Source organism: Oenanthe melanoleuca, chromosome 5 (genome assembly GCF_029582105.1).
Source record: "Oenanthe melanoleuca isolate GR-GAL-2019-014 chromosome 5, OMel1.0, whole genome shotgun sequence".
Taxonomy (NCBI): Eukaryota; Metazoa; Chordata; class Aves; order Passeriformes; family Muscicapidae; genus Oenanthe; species Oenanthe melanoleuca.
The window spans coordinates 54898857-54918176 of NC_079339.1; the positions used below are offsets into that span (position 1 = coordinate 54898857).

General features: G+C 49.1%; 1 long non-coding RNA gene across 1 annotated transcript; it reads right to left on the minus strand.

The window, feature by feature from the left end:
- Positions 1–912: 912 nt before the first annotated feature.
- LOC130254358 (uncharacterized) lies at positions 913–8418 on the minus strand. Its single transcript, XR_008840690.1, has 4 exons — positions 8173–8418; positions 6877–6999; positions 1388–1504; positions 913–1306 (listed from the first exon to the last, which is right to left on the minus strand). It is a non-coding gene; the product is annotated as an uncharacterized LOC130254358 (long non-coding RNA).
- Positions 8419–19320: the final 10902 nt, after the last annotated feature.

A 19320-nucleotide genomic window follows, 5' to 3' on the forward strand; every position in this document is an offset into this window, starting at 1 on the left:
ATTGAAATTAGACATTTCACTTTAACCTGAAACATAATTACTAATGCTGAGCAGTTTCATCAGGAGAGCCTCTGAGGTCTTACCAGCATCTGTCAGATACATTCATTCTCTATCTATGAGAGTTATCATTGTTTTTCTGCCTTTTATAGTCCGCATAAAAAGAAATTGCTGTCTATTCCCTAGCACCAGTGTGAACCTCGGGCCAAACAGCAAATTAGCATGCAAAGAAGTATCAGGGAAACAGCTAGGGAAAGAGGCAAATGAAGTTAAGGGAACACCGAGGATGGGCTGAAGAAACAATCTTTCCTGTGAGTCATTCTGGTTCGTATTAAAATAGCAAAGTAGATACCAGCTAAGAGATAATATAAGTAAAAGGTGAATGCAGTATTTTTTTTAAAAAAATCAACCCACAAACCCTTGCAAATCTCAGTTTAGAGTGTCTGTAAGTAGCAAGCGAGATCAGTCTCTGAAAATCCTAAGCTAAAGACTTATTCCTTTGGCACTGACTCCTTCATGGTCAAAGCAATTCTCAAAGAAACTTTCTGTCTATACTTTTAGAGCAGATAACTTGTGTTTTACTCCTCACTGTCAGACTACTCCACTGCTTTGGGGGCTCCCCTTGCACGGGGAACGGTGTCATTTAACTGCGAAAGTGATCCGGAGCATCCGTATCTACACACAGGTAACTTTAAGTGCAGCTTTTGTTTCTACAAACCGCCTTGCACGCAGTCTGTGCAGGTTTAGGACCTCTGTATGTGCACAGCAAGGTGCTTCACACGGGGGTCAACAGCAGAGCACCATCCAAAGCACCTTCCACTCAGCGCCCGGCGCCCCCGATCGCAAACACACCTGCAATTAGTGCCTCACCTCAACACCTCCACAAGCAGTTCAAGCATTCAGAAACAAACATCAGTGGGTCTAACAGCTACTTTTAATTCATTTTATAAATAAGCAACTGAGAGTTTTGCTCCAGGTGGCTGCCCGTGTAGCCCATCCCGTAGACGGCGCTCTCTGCAGAGTAAGGCACGATGCGATACGAGTGCAGCTCTTCATAATAGAGCGACTGGGAACAGCACTCCTGCACCACCAGCTTCAGCCGTTTTCGAGCGTCAGAGTAGGCAGTCCTATAGCACGGAGCCTCCTTAAAGTATTCATAGCTCTCCCTCTCTGTCTCTAGGTGAATCTTCCTCAACAGATTGTTAATTAATACAGACCTACGCAGGTAGGCTTCGGGGTCGTCCAGGAAGCGCAGTTTCTGCAGAGATAGTTTCAGGATACAAGTCCGGTCCTCTGGGAGTATCAGGTGCTGAGGAGTAAATGGATGGGTCTTTAGCAGCAAGGAATGAAACTGGGAGAGGGTGGGGTCTGGAGAGAGAGAGGTACTCACTTTTGGACAATACTCATGGTAATCTTGATGTAAATGTTCTTCTTCTGCATATTTTCTCTTAAAGTAAGCTACTTTCGACGTCGTTAATGTCTTTGGTAGGCCCCGATCAGATCAGCTCTGCACAAAAGAGGAAAAAGAAAGTCAGTAGGGCTTGCTGCCAGATCACAGTTTGGGGTGTGCAGGGCAAGGAGGGATCCAGGACAACCCTCAGCCTCAGCCTGCTGCCTTCAACACACTGGAAAAAGGGTAGAGAGGCTGGCAAATGTGAAGCTGTGTCTGAAACAGCCACTCTGAGGCTTGCCAGCACAGCAAGCCCCTCTCCCCTCTCTGGAGTGACCCCACAGCGCTGGGCACGGGCAGGATCTCCTGGTCCTACAGCTGAGTGGGGTGTTGGGGCCAGCCACAGCCCCCCAGAGCAGGCAGGAGATGCCCTGGGTGGGAATGTCACCATGCCCTGCAGAATGCCCCACCTGTGTGCAGGACAGGGGACTCTGTGCCCTCTGTGGGGTCTGTGGGCCGAGGATTGGGTTTTGATTTCCACTCATCATGCACAGAGCACCATGGCTTCCCTGGAAAATCAGTGCAGAGTGCATTCACTAGGTGGTGGTGTTGTCTCAGAAGAGCAGGAGAGCCCCAGTTCAGTGGGAGGGTGATGGAGCTGGTTTGTTCTCCAGGTGGCTTCAGTTTTTCAGGGCACAGAGGACTGAGGCTCAACATTTGGGATAAGAAAAGGAACTATTGGGCTTTGTCCTGTGATAAGAGCCCAGGGGAGGTCAGTTCCTCCAGAGCTGAGCCCTGCAGGGCACTCTGGGCACCTGCAGCCAGGCCTGGCATCCTGCCCTGAGCTTGTTCATCCCCCTGGAAAGGTGACATGGTGCTAATTCAGCATCTTAATGAGGTCCATAATTCCAGTGGTACTGGATAGCACTGGGTCCCTGTGAGAGCCAGGACTGGGCTTTGCTTGGCTATTCACCAGAAAACAAGAGGAGCCATGTGCATTTCTGGGAGGCACAATCTCCTCCCAAACCCTCCTTTTTATAAGAAATTTCTGATATTTGCTTTTGAATGTACTTTTTAAAATAAATAAATAAATAAATAAATATTTATTACACTGATGTCTAAAGGTAATCCAGGGAAAGAGAGTATCCAGAGACACTTCACAGAATAACTCAAAGTCAGGTCCTATGGGAAATATTTTCTTCCCGAGATTGGGATCTCCTTATGGGAGCATTTGAAACTTGGATTTTCTGAAGAAATAAAGGATTTGGTTTTGGACAGCTTCCCTGGCACAATAGAAAAGCCAAAATGTATTGCACAGCCAGAACACAGACCTCATGTTGCTGGAAGGATCCTTCCATGGGGCATGAGGGGCTGCTTGAGTCAGCTGCTGGTGGGAGTGATGAGATTCTCCCATGACTGACAGCATCTCTTCTTCACTGGCAGGAAGGAGCAATGTCTTCTCCCTTCCTCCTTCTCCACCAAAAACCCACAAGAAGGGGATGAAGAAGAAATCCCTTCAACAAGAGGATTCTTGCGTTTTCTCTCTGAATTTCAAGTCTGTGAGGATGGAGGTTTCTCATGGAGGATTCTGCAGATTTGTGCAGAAAACTGACGGGTGGATTAACCCCCCATTTGGAGTCAAGACTGTGCAGCCCTGTTCTGAGACCCATCATGGACATGGATTGAATTTCAGAGCAGCATTTCTCCAGGAGAGGGACTATTGCTCTTCCAGTGGGACAACACTGCCAAGGTTGTCAAGGACTGCGACAGGGCTCTAGCCACCCTGGACCATCACACACACCAGAGGTGCTCCCAGCACCCACCTCAGCTCTCGAGGGCAAGGGCAGGGCTGTGATCTTCATCCACCCACTGGCATTGAGTAGCTGCAAACACAGATTTAAATCCATATGCTGCAACCTTCTCTGCTTGCAGCTTTTATTCCAGTATTTGAGTTACACCAGAGCCTGGGCAGCCTGGATATTTAATTACTCTGATATCATGTTCTCCTAGGTGGAAACCCCACTGTGCTGTGTTATCTGAGCACAACAACAAATACATTTATTTCCCAGTGCCATGGGATGGGAGAACATTACAGTTTTCCTTACACTGCTCTGAGGAAGACAAAGGCACAGACAGATGAAGTGACATTCCCATAGCCACCCAGGCTGTCAGGGCTGGGAAAGGAGCCAAACCCAGCACACAGGTAGATCCTTTCCCTCAAGCCAAACCTCTAAGTGCTGAAACACGCTCCCTAGTGTTTCTCAGGGAAAAGGCTGGAAGCACAGCCCTAGCACTGCCTGTGTGCAGTGAAAGCAGAAAATCATCCTGAGTGCAGGGGCAGCACAGGCAAGCACAGCCTGCAGAGCATCTCAGCTCAGTCCTGCAGCTCTGCCAGCTCCGTGCAAAACTCCCCCTTGCTGCTCCAGGCCACGGGAATTCCACTCCCTGCCCAGAGATGGAGGGTGACTGTGAAATTCAGCATCCCCTGAGCACAGTGGTGCTGGAGACGTCAGGGAGCCAGGACAAGGGAAGGAGCACTGGCAGCCTGTGGCTGGGAGGGAAGGAGGGCTGTGGGTTTGCACATGCCATGGACTGGGGGCTGGTGCTGGCTGGCAGGAGCAGACAGAAAAATTGTATTTTGCTGAGGGACACACATGACCATCCTGGCAGTGGGTTCATTGAGCTCCCAGCTGGCATTCCCTTTCTGGGGTTATGTTCAGCACCAGCCTGGGATATACCCTTGGTTGGCTGGATTTAAATTCCTAAAGACCTCACACCAGCTAAAGCAGCAAAGTTGTCACAAACCCCTCACCTCAACACCCATAACTTAGTTTTGGGGCAAGGAAGGGAAACAACCAAGCAAACTCTAAGAGCATCTCTAGGCTGTAAGTTTGGCTTGAAATATGTTCCCAGTTTTAAATGAAAGACTGCACTCGAGGAGCAAAGTAGCCCCAAGCTGCTCAGCACCACACCATCTGTCAGCACATCCCAGCAGCTCCAAATCTGCAGAGCCTGGAGCAGCCACTCCCCCAGCTCAGAGCTCCCACGGGCTGTCACAGGTGGCTCAGCTCCGGGAGGTGCTGCCTGCACACCTGCAGGGTGGGACAGAGAGCTGAAAACACAGGTCCCATCCCGGGGCTGCTCAAGAGAAGCTCAGGGTCTGCTCTTGTGATCAGCACAGCTGCCATCCCACCACCACTCATTTGATCACCATCACCTTCTGTGGCTGCTGCCCGTGCCCACACATCTGTCTGCAGGTTGCAGAGCATGAGCTGTGACCTTGCTCCGTGCCCTCAGCCCCAGCACCGATGCTGAAACCCTCGAGGGACCTCTCTCCATGCAGGAGGCTCACAAGGACCAAGCCTTTCTCTAACACTTACTGGAAGTCAGCACTCCACGGCTCTGTGCCCGCTCGGGAGCTGCTCGGCCGGGGTTACAGCCATCCAAGGCTGTAGTAATGCCGCAGTGAATCAGACCCTGAGTGTTTTGTTTAAATATAAACATATTGAATCAGTGCTTTTTGTGTAGAAGGCTATTCTCGCGAGCCAAGTGTTTTGACAGCTCCAGCAAGGTGGTATGAGTCACTGCCTCTGCCTCACTCAAGCTCAGAGACAGATACATCTTAATCACATTACGTTTTCTCCAGCGCTACACCACAAGTCAAGGCACGGGGCCAAAATCTCCCCACGGGGACCAACCAGCACAGCGCTGAGTCCCGAATCTGAGGTTTGTCCTTCCAGCCTGGATGAGCGCCGGGAAGGCGCATTGAGCATCCCGGCAGCGCTCAGCCGCATCCCTCTGCCGCTCCCCAAGGGCTCGGCGCAATTCGCAGCCCGGGGAGGGCGGTGCTGCCGGGCTGATGTAAACACCTCTGCCCGCTGTTTACAGCCCCCAGCGTGCCTGCTCGGAATGCTCAGCACCTCGGGGCACGGCGGCTGGAGCTGCCATTAGCGCTAATGGAAGTTTGGGATGTAAATCCCACGCGCGGCAGGGAGGGAATAGACGCCTCTGTCTCAGGGTTGGAGCTCTCAGGCTCAGCTCCGCAAGGGCTTTAATTGTACTTTCAACAGGGCGAAATGTGTCCGTTCCTGTTTATTTCTCCAGGAATAATTATGGTGCTCTGTGGCGTGGTACTCGCAGAGTTATTAGGCGTGTTTGGACAAAGGACTGTCTTATCTAAATTGGATTGGAAATAGATTTATATCACGGCAACTTCCCATTTGAACTGCAAATTGCAGCAAAGTCACTTCACCTGCGCTCCTGCATCGCCCCAGTGACAGCAGCCCCTCTTCAGCATGAATTAATGCCGGGCTGCAGCCTAGCCGAGACAGGAGCCAAGACAGAGTTTTGAAAATGATTGAACGTGCAGGAGGAAAAACCACCTGAGCTTGTGTTTTTGCACCTCAGAAAACAGAGATCTGCAAGCCCCGGCTCTGCACAGCAGCCCCGTCCCAGAACTTGTACCTGAGCCCTTGGGAGCATCCCCACACCTGCCTGCTCCTGCACCTCCCTGCCTTTCCTCGGGAAGAAAATCCCTCCCTGCCCGCCCAGCGCTGCAGCGAAGGGCTCGTCCGAGTCGATACTATCTGGTTGTTGATGCAGACATCTGCAGGGGGTGAGCGCGGAGCCGGCTGGCTCCGCTCGGAGCTGGTGACTCAAATGTGCCGCTGCCTGCAGGGCTCCCATCGCAGCCTAGAGGAGAGCGATCAATATGCGAGCTACACTGCCTGAGACGGAGACCTTCGCTGAGCATCTCCTGCGTGCTAAATACAAAACCTGAGGCTTCCGAGCACACAGAACCTGCCTTTATCATCAGCGGGAGACGCGACTTTGACACGGCAGGACGTGTCCCCGTGTCCTTGCAGTGATGAACTCCCCCGTCCCCAACCCTCCGAGCACTCGCGATTAGGGGGTGCTCAGCTGAAACGTGCCCCCGGTTTCACATGCTCCGCTGCTGCTTTTCTCCTCTCCTAGGGCAGCATAAGCAGCTGGTCCCACTGTGGGATTCCAGCTGATCAGGCAAAGCTACCAGACCACAGGCAGATGAACATGTGGATGGAAAACACATGCCAGCCCCGCGATTTCACGCCAATCGATGGCAATCCCTTCCAGCACACCGAGCCTTATCAGCCAGAGCAAGCCCCCTTTCATTGACTCAGGGGAAGGGGACCCCCAGCCGCACTCTTATCTGCTGGCTTTCCCCTTTAAAACCACCTTTTAGTTTGCTGATTGCTCTGCAGATCTCCCTAATTGCAGATTCTCCCTGGGCACACATGTGTACCAGGCACAAGCATCTGAACAGCTCTCGTGAGGGCGTGAAGGCATGAGACTTAATGGCTGAGAGGCTGTTCCTGTCTCCATCCTTATAGTCCCACTGCTTTCCTCAATAGAATAAAATAATAATTCCAGGTTCAACCCTTTTCGACATTAATCCAAGTAAATTCCCTCACTCCGCCCAACCAGCCGAAGTTTGCAAACTTGTTGTTTACCTGAGGATGCGGAGTCAGTCTGCAGAGGCTCTTTCTGGGCTAATCTCAGCAGTTCTGGTAAGATATCCCCCTCGCACGGGCTCAGCGAGCATTTCTGGCAGCACGGCACTGCTGAACGGTCACCTGCCGGGCGGATCAAGGAGAAACACACACTGCTCAGGTGGCAAAATCAGGACAAGCACAGCGAGCAGCTGGACCACAAGAGGAGAAAGTGCTATTTCAGCATCCCCACAGGGCTTAGTAACAGGGATAAATAAGAGTTCTGATGTTACACCTAATTCTCTAACTTTGACCTTGCTTCCTAGAGTCCCTTTCACACATCAGAAAAGTAGATAAAACATTAGGAAAAAACATTTCAGTCTCTCAGTGGTGTAGCTATAATCCACCCAGAGCACATGCTGCAAAAATACAGCTTGCTCCTCTAAATATCTGGATGTTTCCGGAGCTAGAACATTAATTCTGCCCCAACCACCTCTTAAAATGGCACATTATTTTCCCCTTTAATACTTGTCAACTTCAGAGGAAAGCTAAGGGGCTACTATTAAAACCATGCCATTATTTTGAGTAGCAGCATTAATTTTCTATCATACACACTCACACTGCCTGCAGAGCAGTACAAGTCTGGGGAAAGTCATATCCCCATTTCTCTTTAACAAGGTGCACATTTCAGAGTTTGCCTGACATACAGTACAATTTCCAGGCTGATGCCTTGCCTTCTGGGTGAAGTATCTGGCATGCTGTAGTAAGAATATCTCCCACTCTCAGGGGGAAAAAACCATCACAGATGCATGTGTATACCTAAACTCTGCACTTTTACATGTGTGTGCCAGAGACACTCAGACTTTTTGAGTACATGAACGAAATTAGACATGTCTAAATCCTGCAAGAGAGAAAGGAAAAGAGAGCTCGTATGTGTGCGTACTCATGTCTCGCAGCTATAAGACAACTATATTTAGACAGTTGTGTCATCCCAGAGGATGACAGCATTAACAGGCGATGCAACGAGGAGCTATGGTTACTTTTCAGAGTTCAGCCCTGACCGTAAAACGAGGGCTCTGTCGAAATGACCTTTCCTAGAGTCCGGCAGAGCAGCAGCACCTCAGTGGCACTGCAGGACGCGCCGAGCCTCCCTCTCGGCTCTCCCCTCTCCCACGCTGCAGCAAAGCCACGAGAGCTCCCAAACAAACACAAAACTTCCTCCGCGCCAACAGCCACCTGCTAAAGCCTCTGGAGCAGATCCCACCAGCAAAGCCCCGCACACAGCTCAGCGAGCAGTCCCGGCTCGGCGGCACTCACCCCGGCTCCAGCGGGAGGGAGGGCTGCTCCGTCCTTCCCTCGCTGCTCCTGGAGGAGGTGCTGGCGGTGCTGGCGGTGCTGGCGGTGCTGGCGGCGGTGGCAGCTCCTGCGGGTCCCTGCAGCCACTGAGGAGCGCATCCCCTCCCGGCCGCAGCCCGCCGAGGTGGGTGCCCAGATGTTCCCCGCGCGGATTGGTCCAGCGGGAGCAGATGTTGCCCGGTTGCTAGGAGCGTTGCTAGGAGCGTCGCTAGGAGACGGTGACGCTCTCTCCATCACTGGCGCGACTCGAGGCCGCGGGGAGGAGGGAGGGAAGGACAGAGAGGGAGGGAGGAGGAAGAGGGGAGGAAGGAGGAGCAGGTCTCGCCACCGCGATGCTCCGCGCCGGGCTGCGGGGTGAGCCGGAGGATGGAGCGGGTGCCTCGGCTCAGAGCTGGACAGGCGGTGAGGAGCTGCCTGGGGCTCGCGGCAGAGGATGGGGACGTGAAACGGCAGAACGGGGAGGGGGGAGCAGCCCGGGGAGGAGGCGGGCAGGGGGGACCATAAAAGCTCCCGTCTGACGGGCTGAAGGATGCGCGGAGCGGCCGGCAGCCGCGGGGAGTTCAGAGCTCCTTGCGGCGCCGAGAGAGGGAGAGAGCTCTGCTCGCTTCAGGGCAAGGCTGCGAGAAGCACAACCCAGCGCCTGGAAGGGCTGCAGGGAGAGGAGACAACTCGGTCCTGCTGGCAGAGAGCCGAGCTCTTCTGCTCTCTCACCGGATCATGTTCCTCTTCCCTCCTGATTTATGATTCTCCCTTTTCCCTCCAAGCCCATCAGATCCTGGCCCACTTTTTCCCTTGAGCTTTTGGGATGTCCCACCCTGGCACTTGCACACATGATCCCAAAAATTGGATTTCTGTAGGAAAAAAAGCTGCACAGCAAAACAACCCAGACTCCTCCCAAATAAAAGATCAGGTCACTGTGGGGTAGGACAACTCCTGCATCTCAGCCTGACAGTGGGATTTTACTGCTGAGCACCCTCCTTACAGCAATAGGTGGATACCAGGCTCAGTCTACCCTCACAACCAAGGGTCCACCCAGAAAGGCCCAGAACAAGATTAAAAGGAGTCAGTAAAATCTTACCTGTATAATATAGTGTGCAGGAAGAGGGGAATCGCTTTCCCTGAAAGCCTAACTCTGTATGTAAATACTGGCTGAAGGTTTAAAAAATTGTATGTTTAATAAAACACTCCAGCTATGTGTAGGGACCTTCCCTGGAAGAAGTGGTCACTCCCAGAGTGAAAAGGAGTTGTACAAGATGAGCATTTCTGGACAGCCAGATTGGTGCCAATGGTTGCACTGGAGGTGCTGGTACAACACTGGCTTAGATCAGCCTCAGCACCAAGCCTGGGCTTTGATCAGGACTTTTGTCCAAGAAGAAACATCTCTAGACAATAGATTTTCCTCTGCACCTGCCAGCTGTGGCCATTTCCTCACAACTACCATGGATGACACAGACTCACCTTCATGCCACGGCCTCCCTATCCAAGCAGTCACTCAGTCCAGCCCATAAACACTCAGAATGGCTTGGGTTGGAAGGGACTTAAAGATCATCTTGTTCCACCCCCTGCCATGGGCAGGAACACTTCCCACTACATCATGTTGCTCAAAGCCCCATCCAGCCTTACCTTGAACACTTCCAAAACAGCTACTGCCATCTTCCATCCTGCTACTAAAGGTGACTTAAAGGCTCAGACAGTGCCAAAACCAAGGCAAGGTGCAATGGAACATATTCATTTTGACAGCATTTGAGGTTCCTGGGCAATTCTCTCTTCCCCTGTGATTTGTAAGTGTTCAATGCACATTCTATCTGGTCATGTCACTGCTGGAAGGAAACAGGGAGTTCCCCTCCCTCTGGTTGCTCCATGAAGGTTCTGCAGGGGATTTTGCACCAGGCTTTGTCCTCCTTCTTCTGAGACAGTGGAAATGGAGGCACACTGCATTTGGTATTCACCTAGATCAATATCTCACCCAAATTTTAACAAACTGGGTCTTGGCAAGCCTGGACTCAGCCAGCACATGTCATTGCAGCAGGCTCAGATCAGTTATTCCCTTGACTTGGATCACCTGTCTGCATTTGGTACTCAGTGTGCACAAACCTGCACACGTGGATCCCCTAGTCTTTGCAGCTTGAAGAAAGATCTCTCATGGCCACATATTTACTTCCAATTATCCCTGAAGCTCTGCTTCTTTTATTGACAAGTCAAATGAAAAACTCCAGCTAATTTCAAATTTGAGTTTTGTAGGACAATAGGAAGGCACTAGAATTTAATTGATTTTGATTACCTGCCTTATTATTATGCTGCCAGTAGCAGTAGTTCAGGTTGGTGTAATTTTAAATTTACTGTGAGATGAATCTGACATTTCTCTACTGCTCAATTGAGGACTTGAGCGATTCTTCAGCTCTTCACAAAGACGTCGTAATTAATTCAGTAATATCACTTCTGTAAGCAGAGATAGAAAAGGAAGACACAGAAGCACCTACTCCATGCCTAAGAGCTGAATGAATGACAGCATCACTCACTCCAATCTTTGTGAAATTTACTGTATTTTTTTTAACATTCTACACAATTTATACTGCAAAGACACATTTTCCCCTCTCCTGTCAGCACACAAGCAGGACTTACTGCAGGCAATAATTTACAGCCAGAAGGTCAGCTGTGTTTCCTGAGCTGGATCCAAGAGGTGTTTTCATCCCCTGATCACCCCTGAGGAAATTCTCCCACAATCCAAGTGTAGCTGCTTTTCTCTGCCCACTTCCCAAGTGCAGGGAAGATGCCCTGTCAGTGTAAACCAGCACTGCTCTGCTGGCTCAAAGGGATTTCCATCAGGAACAAGAGAAGATGCTCCATCTCACCCCACCCCATCTCCTTCCTCCTGCCATGGAAGCATGAGAATCACCTCCCCTCCTTGTCTGGAGAGGAGTTTTCCCCTCTGCCAGGGATGCCTGGTCAGGAATCACTGCCCAGCTGACTCTCACAGTGTTTTAGTGCAGCGGAAATTAAACAGACCCATGAGCTGGGACCAAAGTCTCTATTGACAGGGATATTATTTGAGAAGATAAGATTTTAAATGTGTGCTGCACAAGAAAAAACCTGGACAGGCAGATAATAGAAGAGCAGCTTTTTTTCTTTTATTTTAGTCTTTCAAAAGAAGGATTGCCTGATTTATTCAGTGCTATAACAAATACATGTTTTTAAATGGTTTAGAGCAATTGGAAATATAAAACCCCAGAACATTAGCATTTACTTTAACTGTCTCACAGAATTAGGAAAAATCAGTTACTTCATTTCAAAGCAGTTATATCTCCTCAAGTCAAGTGTTAAAGAAAAATGAATTAAATTAATGTGCTCTTTTGAATTCAAGCACCAAACATTCAAAAGATGTGTGTATAAAAGCACCAGCCCTCCCAGGCCACATACACCTACACAGGGGCTGCATTTCTAAACACAGCATGCAGAAGGTATTTTCAAAAGATAAAATGCACCCTAAATGTTCTGTATTTGTACCTGAGAAGTTTCAGATGTGAGGAACTGTGTCCTGGGCTAGGTTTTATCCTTGGCCTGGCCCTCTCAGCTGCCTCCAGCAGACACAGACCATCAAAAGCTTTCCCAGCCATTGGCTTGTCACAGCAAATGAAGATGAGTAGCTCCAGTTTCTGGACCCTGTTCATGCCTCCCAGTGGTTGGCCAGCCTCAGAGGGACCAGATGCCTTGGGAGGCTAATCTTGCCTCCATCCAAAATGCAGATCAACTCTTTCTCTTTCTGCTCTTACTATTTTTCTCCTCTATCTTCCAATTCATTGTACAAGAAAATTCATTGTTATTTTAAATTTTTAAATTTTTTTTTCTTTTTCCTTTTTACATGTGAGGAAAACTTTTTAAAACCTTCTGAAGCATGCTGGGGAAGAGCAGAAAAAACAAAATTTGTTTTCCTATATATCTATGCTCTTTAACCTCTACATTCTCCCCAATCCCAAACCAAATTCCACCATTTCCCCTTGGATCCCCCCAGCTCAAACAGAGGCAGCTGGAACTGTCACAATGGACCAGCTCACCAACCCTTGGCCATCAAACCCATTCCTTTCTGCTTCTCTGGGAATGATCCTCTGCCAGCTGACAAAATTTGTAGAAGCAGAACTGTCTTTGAGACAGTTACCCTGCTCTCAAATGTGATTGAAATTGGCCAACCTGTTAAAAAGTGATGGTGGTGGAAGAGAGGCTGGCGAGGAGACAGATGGCAGACAGCTCAGCTTTAGCCTCCACTGAGCTGATTGAGAAGTGGGAATGCTTTCACCCTCTCGTGAAAAATGATATCACTCTTTTGCTGAAATTCAAAACTTAGCTTCCTGACATTAAAAATGTGACTTTTCCAAGTGGTCAAAATTAGGATAAAAAAAAAAAGATGTCTTGACAAAACAGCACTTGGTGCTTTGCCAAGGGATGAAGTCATTCTAAAGCATTAAAATGCAGCTGGAGGAAGGAGAGGATAATCAGAACGATAAAACACAGCACAGCCGGAGCCCGGCGGGGCTCACACGTGCTCGTGCTGAGCAGTGCTGTCCCAGCAGGAGCAGCAAGGGGAGTGCTAAACCCTTCCATTTGCATGGTGGTGTTGTACACCAAGCACACAGAAAACCTGAGTTTTTACCATCAGATTCACAGGCAGCCCCATTTGGGCTGAGCTGACCAAGTGCTGGCACCAAGAGCTCTCCAGTCGCCTCTCCCGAGCTCATGCCAGCAGCTTCACGTGCTGTGTGCTGAGCCCACCCGGGGTCTCAGAAAGTCTGCCTGCAGGGATGGAACCAACCCTGTGCTGGTGAGCCCTGGACCAGCCTGGGAAAAGCCAGCTGGGGCTGAGCACAGTCCCACAAGGACAGGGTGAGGCTGTAGGAGCAGCAGTGCAGGCGTGGTGCTCCCAGCAGTGCCCAGCTCCTCCAGAGCCATCACCAGCACCCCTCAGCACTGGGGGCACTGGGGAGGAGCAGGGTGAGCTGGTGGGGGAATTGAGGCTGGCTGACTGGGCAGGGAGAATTTTAGGTGTTTTTCAGACAATGCATGGGGTGAGGCAGTGTTAGGATAGCCAAGCTGGGAAAATGCTGTCCTGGCACCAGCTCAGCCCCTGGCAGCAGTGCCCACCTGAGCTCCCAAAGCCCTGAGCGACTTGCAGGCAGTGCCTGGCTCTGCAGATCCCCCTCTGTGCCTGGAGGAGCTGCTGGGGAACTGCTGCAGCCCAGAGCAAAGCACAGCCCACCTGCAGCCCCCACCAGCCCTCCCAGCTGAGCCTGGTCACCCACTGACATCAGCCCTTGGCAAAACGTGTATTTCACTCCCAGCTTGCACCTGGGAGGGTGAGTTTTTCCAAACTCCCTAATTTCTCTCTGAACCTCCCAGCATATCCCATTTCTCCACTGTTTTTAAGAAGAAGGGCCTGGGCTGGGTTTTCTGTGTCCTCAGACATGTCTTATCTCAACTGCCTTTGCTGAGGTTTCCAGGCACTGAAGCTACCAACTGTTGCCAGAAAAAGAAGCTCTATTTCAGGGCTGGTCCTGGAAAGCCAACCCTGTGGGTGCCAGCAGGGCTGCAGAAATCGTGGTTTCTCATGTCTCCCTCAAATATGGCACTGCTATTTCTGAGAGGAACAAACTAACCCCAGTTCAAAGTCACCAATCTGGGAATGTTTTAGCTTCTATCATTCCCCATCCTAATGTGGGCAGGGATTAAAAGTGCAGCCTACCAGAAGTACACCACTCACAAATACATCATGACCAAAGGTAGATGCAAACAAAAGTAGCCACCAGATACAGACACACCCTTTGCTGGCCCAATTTCACCTCTCCAGCTCATCATCTGAGCTCTTACCTTTGTTTCCACCAAGTGGCCTCCCCAGCTTCGATGGGGGCATCCCTCTGTGCCCCACACACACAGGATGCCAGCAGGGCTGGTACTGCACACAGCAGGGACACTGGTGACACTGGTGGCACTGGCTCCCTGTGCCCTGGTGCAGGTGCCAGCATAACTCTGGTGTGTAGGAGAAATGCTGAGTGCAGGGCACCACCACAGAGGGAACTGGGGGGGCTTCTCCCCCTTCTCCCCCAATTCCTGCCAGGGCTGGGTGAGAGAATGGGGAAGAGCAGATGTCAAAGGCACAGCCAGCACTTTTCCTTCCCCACACAGAGTTGGCTGAATGGCTGTATGCAGAGGGAAGCAGAGACATGATGGTGATGCCTTAGGATTTAGCTTTTATATTTTTCAGATCCTGTATTGCTTTGGTGTACAACTCTAAAACCCCACAGCTATTGTTCTCCCATTTTATCCAGACAAAACAGCTACTCTCTGAGTCTGAAACTCAAGGACACCTTATTGTCTCAGGCCCTGAAAGATGCAAACAACAGTGAATTGGGGGAGTAAACTTGGATTAAACTACTTCATTACCTGAAACTGTAATTGGAGGATTAACCCCAGATATGTAAATGGACCAAACTTGTAACTATAGGAAAAATTTGTGATTGTTGTCCATGCTGGGTGTAACCCCTCAGAGGCTTCTGACTGCCCAAGGTGGACCTAGTGAAGGCATCAATAAATACCTTTTGTACTCTTAATTTTGTCTGGCCTCTGTTTCAGGCAGCCTCTCCAAGACATCAGTGGGACATGGGAATCCCTTCAGCCCCCAAAACTGCTGCCACAGGGCCCCTGAGTCTGTGTGGGTGGATGGGGGACCAAGGGCAGGGCAGATACTTCCCATTCCTCCCAGTCCTGCATTATGCACCAGGAACCTGCATCCTTGTTCTGAACAAACACATCCCCCTCTCCTGGATGCATATTCACTCAGTTCTGCCACAGAAAGAACAAAAAGCAAAATATGTTGGGTTTGCATGTCTACATGAGCCATCTGCCTCTATTTTATTGATAAAACCTGTAACAGCAGCATTCTCCATAACAAAATAAGGCTGTTTCTAAGGTGTGGACAGCTGTGTGTGTGCAGGGGTAGTTTCAGCCCAGAATTCTGCAGAAGCTGGTTTTAATGCTGGTTTGTTTTTTTTTTTCCAGTCAGATATCATCTAGACATTAGTATTCCTAACACAGCATATAATTAGCAAGAGGCAATATATTGTATGATCATGCACGTTAGCACTTAAGTAGAATAAAAAATGCTTCATTGTCAACTACATGAAAAGCTAAGAATAAGCCCATCCTAGTTTTCCAGTTGAATATCCAAACATCTTTTCCTTGCATTTTTCATCTTTTTATCACAGTTTTGCACTCCAGATATTTCTTTCAGTCACATACCCAGCAAGTGAAACAATGCTCACACCATCCCAGTGGCCTCTCACCAGTCAATACCAATCATTCAGTAACCAGATTCAAGGTACAATTTTCAGTGCAAATCTTTGAACTTTACAATAGTGAAAAGGACATATGAATTTGTTTCTTAGAACCTTTACAGCAGGAAAATTTCTTCCTTTATAGATTTATTTACCATAAAAATAATTCAGCAATCAAAGCAAGCTCTAAAATACCTGCTTTTGCACCAACAGAAGTTAGGGATGTGGCATTTTTATTAATTTGCCTGTATTGCTATTTTTCAAAGTAAACAATTTGTAGATAAATTTTGTGCTTGCCCAGAGAAGTTGTGGATGTTCATCCCTGGAAGTGTTTAAGGCCAGGTTGGATGGGGCTCTGAGGAACCTGGTCTAGTGGGAGGTTGCACATGGCAGGGGGTTGGAATGAGATAGTCTTTAAGTGTTCCAACCCAAATTATTCTGTGGTCTCAGGCTGGGAAAGGGGAGCTGAGATCTCCATTGCTCCTGGTGCTCCCTCAGCCACGGGGCTGAATCACTCTGAACACCAACCAGCTTGAGCAGAAAAGAAAGGAGAAATATTAAATATTCTATTAAACACCAGGAGGGAGGTGCAGCAGCAGGCTCACAACACTGTCCTGTGGCAGCAAACCCCAGGAGTGATGTCTGTCCACCCACAAAGCTCCTGAGGAGAACAACTCCCACCCCATGGAGCTCAAGGAGAAAACAGGACAAGGACACACCTCAGTGCCTACAGCATCCAGCTGTGCCCACAACAGACAGCAAACCCCTGCCAGAGATGCTATATTGTTCCAATATAGAAAGAAGTCAATACACACTAAAAATAACTTATTACACACCATATATTTAAATCAACAGTCAAATATACATTGAGATGTGCTTCATGCAAATGCCCCCCGGCACTCTGCCATAAAAAACATTTTTATATATACACACACATATAAATGTCACCCAGTATTTAAATGCTAAGTCTACCAAATGATTACTTCATTTACTCTTCTTGACAAACAAAACTCTCTGCTGGGAAAAAGTCAATGAAGTTCCAGCTGAGGATACAGCCCAGCAAGACACAAACCACAGCAATGCCAGCAGAGGAAAACAGGAGAAATGTGGTACCAGTTTAATTGGAAAACTTGTGCTTGAGGTGCCACAGAGTGACAAGGGATCGGAGGACAGGTTTTATCCTGAGCACCATGAACATAAAATATTGCTACCAGGCACTGACCTGGCTTGGACCAGACCTCTGTAGGTATTAATGAGAGGATGGGAGATGCAGTGATGGAGACAGCATGAAGGAAAAACACCTGGAAAGTGTTAAGAAGACACAACAGGGGTGAGGAAAGCTGGCAAAATTATATCATTTTTATCCTAGTTGCTAATGAAGAGAGAAATTTGCAATGTTACCCTCAGAGAAATGAAGGGAGTGGGAAGTATTTGGCATGATGAAGTGCCTTCCCTGGAGGTCACAGCTAATTAATGGGGCTCAGGAAGAATCCTGCTTTTTGGTGAACCCTGAATCCTTGTTCCTCACCCATGGCCAATATCAGCTTTTTGTCTCTGGTTTCTCAGTAAGATCAGCCCACACTGGGAATGACACTACAGGGGACAAACATCTCCAGGGTATTTGTTGTCTATTTGATGTCCCCCACCACAGCCAGAGGAAATAAAAAAGTGAGGAGGAAACATCCTTAGCTCCTCACACCTGCAGCCGCCAAAGCAGCTGTGATTTCTGTTAAAGCAAAAAAAAACCAAAATTTCTTTCCAATTTCCTTGAGAAATGAGCAAGTAGCAGATCTGGATGGAGTTTCACAGCTCCCATCTGGCTTTTGTGTTTCTTCCTCAACTATTTCCATCCCCAGCTGTCTGATGCTCACTGGGGCAGCCCAGTGACCATACAGGTTTCTGATGTGTGAGATCACAGACTATCACAGCCTACCTGCAGCCCTCCTTCTGCTCCAGTGATAAGATACCTCAGAGCATCCAGGGGTTTACACTCCTGTGACAGGCAGTACCCAAATCCTGTGCAGGTTCCCAAATTAAGACCAAAACCAGTTCCATCACTGGAATTTTGTCTGCCTTCTGCAAGAATTAGGTTTTCCTTGCTCTGGGTGTAAAGATCAGTCTAGTGAATGAGTTTTGCTAAGGTTGTTCAGCTTTGCAGAGAGATCTCAAAATTCATCCACCCAGGACAAACTCAGGAGCAGAGGAGAGGGAAAAACATCTCACCTTTCAGCATAGGGAGAGCTCAGCCCAGAGTTCTCCTCTAACCCCTTCATTTGTGTAGAGGGTTTGTGTGGAGAGGAGAAGGATTGCAATGCCAAAAGAGATGAATGGCATCTACCAAGTTTTTTATTCAGGCTGCAGTATTGACCTATATCTGCTCTATAAAGGTGAAAAAACATGGATAGCTGTGTGGGTTGAGCAGGAGCATCTTCCTGCTGCCAGCTGGCAAACAGCTTGGGGATTACAGCATGAGGATTAATAGCCTTTGTCATTTGTAAGTGCAGATGCTAACCTTACTCATATGACAGACTGATCTTCTTTGGATTCTGTGCCTGTTTGCTGTTCCAGAAAGATGACCTTGGGCTGCTGTGAGAGACAAAATATTTACACATTCATTTCTTAGGGCCCACAGCGTAGGCTGCAGGGAGGCACAAGCTCACTCTGCACTGAATAAAAAAGCTGTGTGCCTTCAGCAGATCTGGAGCTCAGGAGTCATGCACAGGAACTGGGTTTCAGCTCAGGCTTGATGCCCCTGCAGCCTGGCTGTGCTGCTTTCTGGAGCAGGGAGTGAGCAAATTCCCAGCTCACAGCAGCAGGAGCACACCAAGAGCTTTCCTCTCTGCCTCTCCCCCCCATCACCTTCCCACCACTGCTTGGGGTTTTCATCTCTTGCATGACAGCTCGTTAAATCCTCTCCAGATCCCAAATAAACACCCAGACCAGCTCTGTGGAATTATCTTGGATGACTTTCCAAGCTTTAGGATCTGTCAGCTTCTGGCTGCTTGTATCACAGAGGCAGATGAGCTCAGAGCCAGCACTGCTTCCTGGGCTATGAGAATGTATTTGTTGGGATATCACATGCTGGAGGGAAAAACCTGCCTCCTTCAGAGTATGAGCTTCTCTACAAACCCTGGCTGCTTTGTTTCTTCCCCTCAAACCATAGCTGCAAACATCACACTTAGCACATTTTAAATGGAAAGAGGATGCTCCTGCATACTAATTCCTGTAGGCTCTGTTGTCCTTTTGCAGAGCACAATGCCCATGAGAAAAGCAAGAAAGCAAACACAGAACAGGTTGTTTCTTCTGTCATTAACTTGGTCCACATTGAGGTGGCTGTTCTGTAAATATTTGTGTCAGAGCCCAACAAGTGGACAAGAGAGCAGGGAGGCAAGGTCTTGATCAGGAGCATCACGACTTTGAGATGACCCCTGTGGGAGGAGATAATGGGATGGAGAAGCCATATTCTTTGCTCACCTTTCAGTCCACTTTTTGTGCTGAAGGGCAGGAGGTAGCTGAGGGGCAGGGAGATGAAGTGCTGTGATCACACAGATTAAAAATGATGATAAATATGGGAGTGGAAAGCAAGCTCTGCAGGCACGCCAGCTCCAAGGTCACTGCCAGCTCCAGCTGAAGGGGAAAATGAGCTGCCACCAGAGGAAATGCCTGCTCCTCTGCCAAGCTCCCACCTTCAGCTTTATGCTGGGAAAATGATCAATAGCAGCTGGCAGCCTTTGGATCTGTGCATCCAGGAACTTCTAACGACATCCATGACTGAAGATCAGTCAGCTAT